Genomic DNA, 8,142 nt, shown 5'->3' with positions numbered 1-8,142 from the left:
CTAATGTGAAAAACAAGCAGGAGATATTTTGGACAAACCTTCTAGACTTTCTTTATTCAGTTAGAAAGGTGCAACTAGATCCGCCAAAAGCCTTGCTTTCCCCTCTTTCCGTAATCAACAGGATTGTCTGTGCAACTAAAACATGAAGGATACAACCCTTTAACAACTATGGGTAAGAAAGGTAAATTAAAGCAAGGTCAGACAATTACCATGATTTTCCCTATCCTCTGGAATGGGAAGTATTCTGATATTTCAATCATTTAGCCTACAGTAAAGTGGTAAAGCAACTCTTTCAGACTCACTAGGAGTTTATGTATGTCAACAGGAGGATAAAGGACTAAACAAGAGAGAGAGAACAACAGAGACTCACATCAATGTGAGAAGAGAGTGCTATCCTAGTTCCAAAAGTTTTGCTCTCCATCGCAAATGGATGTCCAGATGTCCTGATATTTATATCAGCTAACATGTATTCTCATTCTGTGCTAATATTATTTATCACAGCATTTTCTGGTGCTGCAATTTTTTTTGGAAAGGGCTGTAATGTTTGTGAGAGATGCTGTGTGCTTACAGCATAAGAAATCTTCATTATTTACTCCAAAAAGCAGGAGTGCAGCAGAATCTTTTAAAGCCAGGCCCATCTCTGTCCTTAGCCTCTGTCTGTTATTCTGGAGTGATCAGCAGAGGAAAGATGGACATTTATGCCCATTCAGCCCTTGGGCTGCTAGCACTGGAAAAAAAAGGGCCAATGGGCAAGATGGTTGTTTTAAACTTCCGTGGGAAGATTAGAGAGCAGATCCTTATGGAAGCCATTCCCAAGCACATAAGGACAAGAAGGTTTGTCCCACATCCTGAAAAAAATTGAAAACAGTTTCCAAAATTATCATTGCATAAGTGTAACAGTCACAATATTTTGGGGTCACTTCTTTAGAACTACTGGGTATAGCACATCATTTATTTCATCTTATGCAATGGTGGCACCTTCCAATCTCCTACCGCTTATGATGTAACAATCCAGGCTTGCAGGTACCCTGGAGGTATCTGGACCAACCCCCTGCTCAAAGCAAGGCTAACTTCTAAATCAGGTCATGTTCCTCTAGGCCTTTTCCGATCAAGTTTTGAAAATCGCTATGTATGGCACAGCTAGATTTGATCATAGCTTGGAAGTCAGGCTTGGGTGGAAAAACCCGTTTGACTTTGGCTGTTCAGAAACAGAAAAGCATATTGGTGCTCCAAGGACTGAACGTTCTGCAAATGCAATTCTTTTATTTAAACTTCATTGTAGTTAAAAATATATATATATGTTTGTGTGATTTTTTAGGAATTCATACTATTTCTGTTGTATATTTTTTATCCTATTGACAAAGTGCTCGTTAGCTTTTCACATCGCTGTGAATTTCATTATTTGAAGCTTAGTAATGATTAATTTGTTTATTGCTAATGTAGTTGTACCAAATGAGCTTGATTTCCTTTTTGGATCATTTTCCTTGTTTCATTGTTATTTGTTATTGCTGATGTAGCACAACATATCATGTGTAGTGGTACACTGCCCCTAAATTCTTAATAGCAAAGGTATAAAAAAAATGGACTAGTAAAATCTTTTTCAACAACCTGTCTGTCCAGGTGGCTGACATGGGCTGCAACACTTTGAAGGAGTAGTTCCCAGCTACAGTCAGCACAAGTGCATGTTTCCAGTTAACTCTAGTTATATTGGCAAGAATTTCACATGATTTTTGCTCTGAAAGTGCAAGGCTTCTTGTTGTACATCTGCAAGTCTCTGGAAGGGGAGATGCTCTCTGCTCTTGGAGAGTAACAGTGCACAGTGAAGAGAAAGGGAATACCTGTGTTGTCCAGAGTGGTGCACAGCAAGGACTGGRCGCGCGCCGGCTGGTGCTGCCAATCCCTGCAGTGCAGCTCTGTACAGTGATGCCCCTCAGCCTCCCGGTCCGATTTATTTGCCTGAGTGCAGCCCTGTGCAGACTGCTGCATTGCTTCCAGGGCTCAGCCTTGTTGGTCCTGCCAGCTCTGATGTAGACATCACCAGGCCAACCTCAGGACACAAGACAAGTACTTTCAATTTCTCTCTAAATGGAAGAAAGTTCCCCACCTGGTACACTTACATAGGGCAACCAGGCATGTATACACCTATTGCATGGTTTGGGATATATTTACATACTTGGAAATGCTTTTTGCTCTGAGCAAATTGTGCTGGTGTTAGGAGCACTGGCTGCCCTCTGGGCAGCTCTGACACTGTCAGGTGTGGGGCAGTGAGCGGTAGGAGTCTGCACACTGTGTTTCCACCTGCTCAGGGCAGGTCTCGACAGTCTGCCTCAAAACGTGTCATTGATATTGGCCAGAGACATTGTTGCAGAGCCATAGCTAACCCCACAGAGGACTTTCGGCTGATCTGGGAAGAGTGACAGCTCCCAGACTGCTTCAAGGCATGAGCACAATACAGGATAACAGAGGCATTAGTGTGGCTTATGTTACCTGGACATGTTTGAACAACACCACAAAATCCCCGCTAGCCCCTGCCTCCTTGCAGGGTATTTAGCACGCTACAGACTTGCCTAAGCAAAGAAAGACAGTGTGGCATTTATCTTTTTTGGAGGTATCAATGCAGGCAAGCCACCTCAGGAAAGAAAATCTCCCCTTTATGCTTTCCTTTGACTGCAGGAATCAGAGCCAAAGTTAACAGGATTTTTGCTCATTTACAGACTGTCAAGGAAAAAAGGTTTCATAGCATAACTCACTGATAACTTGTCAGGAAAATACTTCAGACCTGCTTTCCTGCTACATTTCAACACAAATATTGACAAGGCTGTGGGAAAAAAAGAACAAAAAAAAATCATTTCCCTCCTGGGGCTTTCCCAGTCAATTCTGGCCCAGCCTACATAATGGGATCACCTCAGACATGATTTTCTACATGCTGAGGACATTATAACCCTGCCACGGTGTCGCACGGTTCCCAGGCAGCTCAACAGCCCCATAATGCTGATCCCACAAGGGACTTGTGTGCCAGTTTCTGCCAAAGGAAAGGTCTAGGTGTGATGGTACAGGCACTGCCAAGGCTGCAGACGCTGCCAGCGCATCCCACAGGAACAAGTGCTGTTGCTTTGCTGACTGCCACACTGGCCTTCGCCATCTCCTGTTTCTTCATCATCTGAGAGCTTGCTCTTTCCTGATATCCACATGAATGGAGGGAGAAAGCTGAGCAACACAAGACAAGAAGCAGGTGCTGGTGGGGAGAAGCTGAGGGAGATCCTCGAAGCTGGTGCTGAGGCACTGCTAAAAGCCATGGCAACCCACAGTTGCTAACTGGGCCCTGAGCATGCTCCTGCAGAGGGGTCTGGCTGCCTCTGCTTGGAGCTAGCTTGGGTACGTGTTGTAACCTGGGACCAGGTGCTGTGGGAGCACTGTGAGAAGCCTCACCAGGGCCTCCCTGCTTTGCTTTTATGTACAACACTTTTGGCTTTTGGCATCTCTRAATGGTGCAGAATACATTTCTTCACCAGGGCAGCTATCAGGAGGCCATCAAACCTTTCCTCCCTCACCTTTTCAGCTCCTCATAGAAGTCTGAGGTAAGGTCAAGGTTTCAGCCCTTATTGCTGAAGTGCTTTATGGCTCGAGGCTAAGGACATTCAGAAGACTGCTTCTAGGCACTGTCAGGCATGCAGGTGGCTATGGCCAGCCTTCCTCCTCCCCTGTACAACTCCTTGCAACTAGGAGAAAGGTTCCCTCAGCACAATTTGTTGAAGAATCATTTTGAGACCATGGAAGAAACTCCTCAAATGGCCAGGGGTCATCACAGACCTTCAGCTCTACTGGAAAGGTTCACTTTTTCAGCTGCCTTTTCTACCTCAGATATGTCATAAATTTGCCTATTTAAAAAAAAAAAAAAGCATATAAAACCAACAAAACACTTTCCAAATAAGACACTTCACCTTCTCTGCTTTTCTCCCAAGGAAAACCCCCAAAGGATAAATCCTATATGAGAAAGGTATTCATACTGGTTAATGCACTATGGGAAGAGCTTCCCATAACACAACATTGAGCAAAACAGGAACTTCGATATACAATAAAACATAAACTTCTTGATAAGCAAATACTTTATGTGCATTAAAATATTGTACATACTATTTTGAATACTCAAGTAATTTCATAAACAAAAGTCATTAAGCAGCAAATCTTTTTGCTTTTATAGAAACTTGTCCACATATACAACAACATATGTGTATGTTATACATATTTTTCTTGACAAACAGACTATTCTCAAGTATATGAATACCTTTTTTCCTGAATGTTTCTATGCCTTTCTAACCAAGAGACTTACTCTTCCTCTGATTGCTTGTAGAGAGGAAAGGCAACCCACATCTTCCTCCTACTGCTTTGCTCTCTTTCATAGAATCAAAGAAATCAAATGCTGTCACATAAAAGCAGATCCACTGTATTTTTAACCTTCACAAGAAAAGCTTAGCGATGTAGGCACGGAGAGATGTATAACGCTTATGAATTTCACTAATTAACCAGCTCACATCAAAATTTATTTTTCAATGATCTGGTTATTGTGTTCGCACTGCTGTTGGTGGGGGGGCACAAGCTCTGAACATCAAAGAATGAGACAGGTGAAATCACTGGCAAATTTGTCCTGAAAAATCCCTATTCCTGGAGATGAGGTTTGACTGAGGTGAGTATTAGTTATAAGTGGAAAAGCTATCAAGGTAGTTTTACCTTGTAAGCTGCCTGTGTTTGCCTTGCTTGTAAGCTGCTACACCAGGTCTTTTTCAGAGCCACAGCTGTTTTTTAAAATCTAAATGCATTACTTAAAAAATCTTCAAGTCCATCAGGACGAGAAAGATGCTAGTTTTCTTCTTGGGGCTCCTAACCTTCTTCAAGAGTGGTCCAAAAATTCCTGATGGAAAATATTTGCCCAGGTGGGAAGAGAACAGACTGGTTTGTTTATCCCAAGTTAGCTCCTGAGGGGTGCTGAGCACCTGCAGGTGCAGTTGAAATTGCAAGATCTTAACTGCAGTACTTGTCCTTTTATTTACAGCAATCTGGTGCTTTGTACCAATCTGTTGTCACTGGAGACAGGGAGCTGCACTGCCGTGGCTGCAGGGAATACCTTCCTCGGGAAGGCAGTGGTAAAATGGAAGGCAGATGCTCGAGGCTGCTGCCTGCTCATCGCTGTTGTCTGCGTAGCAGGTCAGGAACAGTTCAGGTGGGTGATGGTGCATTACATTTCTGTATTGCTGTCAAGGTCAGCAAGAATTTCACGGTTGTTGAGTGACTGCTGCAGACAAGCACAGTGAGTAGCTATAGCTTAAACAATTTGTTCAAAAAAAAATTTCTAGTTAACTCCTTTCTCTCTGGTTGGATGCTATATGCTTGAATCTTTTCCTCTTATTTTACTCTTTGTGAAGTACAGTAGAAAACAGTGTACCACAGAGTGGATGTACAGCTGAGATGGGATTCCCTCTGGCCTCTCTGAAACCAACAATATAGAAGGAGAAATGAGATTCATGTTCACATTAGAACGAGCAAAAGGTTGATGTGATCCTCTCCTGGGAGCTAGGGAATCCTGGGTCCTGGTCATTGCCCCGAGATGGCTTCTGCATAGGGTCATTGCATTAATGCATGCCCATGGGAGAGTGTCTTCTGACAGGCTAGGCTGAGAGTGAGGGCTTTGTCTTAGCCCCTGGCTTCTGTGTTACTTGCACCCATGCTGGCTTCCCCTTCCCCAGCCTATTCGCTGTCCTGGGAGGGGAGACTGGTGCATTTGGTCTTCCCTGTGCGAGAAGGGGCTGCCTCAAGCTCCCATCATTTGCACCTGAATCCACCAGTCATCTGCTCCTAATGAAAAAGCAGATGCTATCCCCAGCTGCTCCAGCTCAGATGTCTGAGTAAAGGTAGCTGTAACATATGATGGGCCGCCTGCAGCATGCTAAACAGCATGTAATCCAAGCATGCCTGCTGATGCTGGCCGCTCAGGAGCATTTGGTCRAAATGCTTCATTTGCAAGTCCCAGACGGACCAGTCATGGGTGGGCATTGAGCTGTTGGGATTGCCCAGGGTGGTGCCATGTAGGACCTCAGGACCCTCAGAGGTCTCACCACTGGTATGTGGTAAGGTCCTTCAGGTGCTAAAAGCTGGAGAATGAAAGCAGATTAGGCCATTTCAGTAGTGATATTGCACCTCTTTGGTTAAAATGTTGCACCTCTTTGGAAGAAAAATCTCTAAAATCTGGCTCTTCCTCAGTCAGTGGATCACAGCACTGACATAAGAAATGCCAAGAGTGCAGCTCTATCTGTGTGTGACTGGAAATATGCAGCTGCTAAACCCTCCTGTTTATAACTGACAATGTACTGTCTTTTCCCTATGGTGCTGGCACTGTTGATTCACTAGCTGCATCCCATCTCATATCACCTACCACACTCTCTCCCTGGCCTGCTTTGTGTCCTGGAGATAAATATAATTCTTGAGGGTTTGCAAAGGTGGGATTCAAAATAGCTGGTGGATTAAAAAAGCTGAAGGGATGCAGCTTTTGTTTGACTTCTGGCTGACTTAATGAAACAAAATCCGCTGCTGACTTCAGGAGAAGCCACTCTATTTGAAATGAATTGCTGGTTCATCTAGGGCTGAATAAGTTCCCCTACAAACTGCTTTTTGAGGAAACCTCTACTTTGGAATCAACAGTTATATATTTAGTTCTGCAAAGTAAAACTATGAAGTGCAAAGAAACTCTGGATAAAAAAAAAAGCCTTGAACTAAACAGTGGTGTTTTTATTTATTTATTTTGTACTAATCTTAAATAAACTGGTGCAAAACAAACAAATTGTGCAAACCTTCTTCCTGATTGATTTACCAGTGAGGGTATTTATAACTGTAAAACTGCATGCAAATCCAAGAGGAATTGCAATGGCAGTCTGGTCCCTAGCTAAGAGCTGGTTTATAGGTACTTCTTGGATTTAATAACTGCTTCTATTGCAGCGTTTAAACCATTTATGAGATAAATGGCTGAGATAAAATCCAGATATCACTGTTTTTTAGAGCTGTGGGGATACTTATGTGCCTAGACAGTAATTTCTTACAGATAAGCTGTGAAGGTTGTTTGCTCTTGAAAACACACTTTGGATATCAGATCATCTGTCCTTGATCTCATGCACCCAACAAGAGGGAACAGAAGCTTGGAGTCCTGAATAAAACCCCACCCTAATTCATACCCTCTCTTGTGCTAGCTGACTTGTGAAGGAGCTGCTTGGTAGGGTACTGTGGAGAAAGTTTGTCAGACTTTTTTCCCAAGCATGCCTTTCTCCCCCTCCCCCACAGAAGGAAGATGTTGCATTAGGGTGGGGTTTTGGTTTTTTTTGGTGATGTTGCTTTTGGAAGAAATGGTATAACAAGAAATAGGTGAGTTTGTCTCTTGTCGCTGTCTAAGCTCACTCTTATCTTTGAAGCAGGACTTGGAGAGAAGCCACAGCACTGAAAGAGGTAACTGTCAAACCCACATCATGGGGGAAAAACGTCCATTATGATGATTTTCCCCTCTACTCCCAAATGATTTTTTTTCTCCAGGAGAAATCCCAAACTGCAAGGCCTGTGAATCTCGTGATTTGGCAGGATGAAATTAGTTCTGGGATGGTATCCGAGATGTGAAGGACTAGAACTGGGGCTAAAGGCTCAGCACTGACCTGTGCTATTTAGTGAAACTATGCTCTGACCCCTGCCCTGGGTCTTGGTTGTCTATACTGCTCGTTTGTGAGATGGGTCCTAAACTGCCTATGGAGAATGGCTCTTAGCCTGTGCCAAGGGATTTTTAACACACGAGTTGCCTAATGGCTGAAGAAAGATCTCACAGAGTCAGTTTAGGGGATTCAGCAATGCTGCTGGTGCAGATTGTCCCTTCCTCTGGTCAGTACTGGAGGGTGGCCTGCGAAAGCCCCAGCAATGAGTGGCTTGCTCTGTCCTTTGCTATCTGGCTGGAAGCTGTCTGCCTGCCACTCCCTGCCTGGCTCAGTTTGAGGTGGGAGAAGAAATCCTGTTCTCCCAACTGCCAGGCTTTCAGGGTAGGCTGGTACTGGCTAGAGAATATATGGCTTTCCTTATGTAAAAAATAGCTGTTTTCATCCACATAGTTTGCCCCGT

This window comes from Apteryx rowi, unplaced genomic scaffold (genome assembly GCF_003343035.1).
Source record: "Apteryx rowi isolate R43461 unplaced genomic scaffold, aptRow1 scaffold_723, whole genome shotgun sequence".
Classification (NCBI taxonomy): domain Eukaryota; kingdom Metazoa; phylum Chordata; class Aves; order Apterygiformes; family Apterygidae; genus Apteryx; species Apteryx rowi.
Note: the sequence above shows the minus strand (reverse complement) of the source record.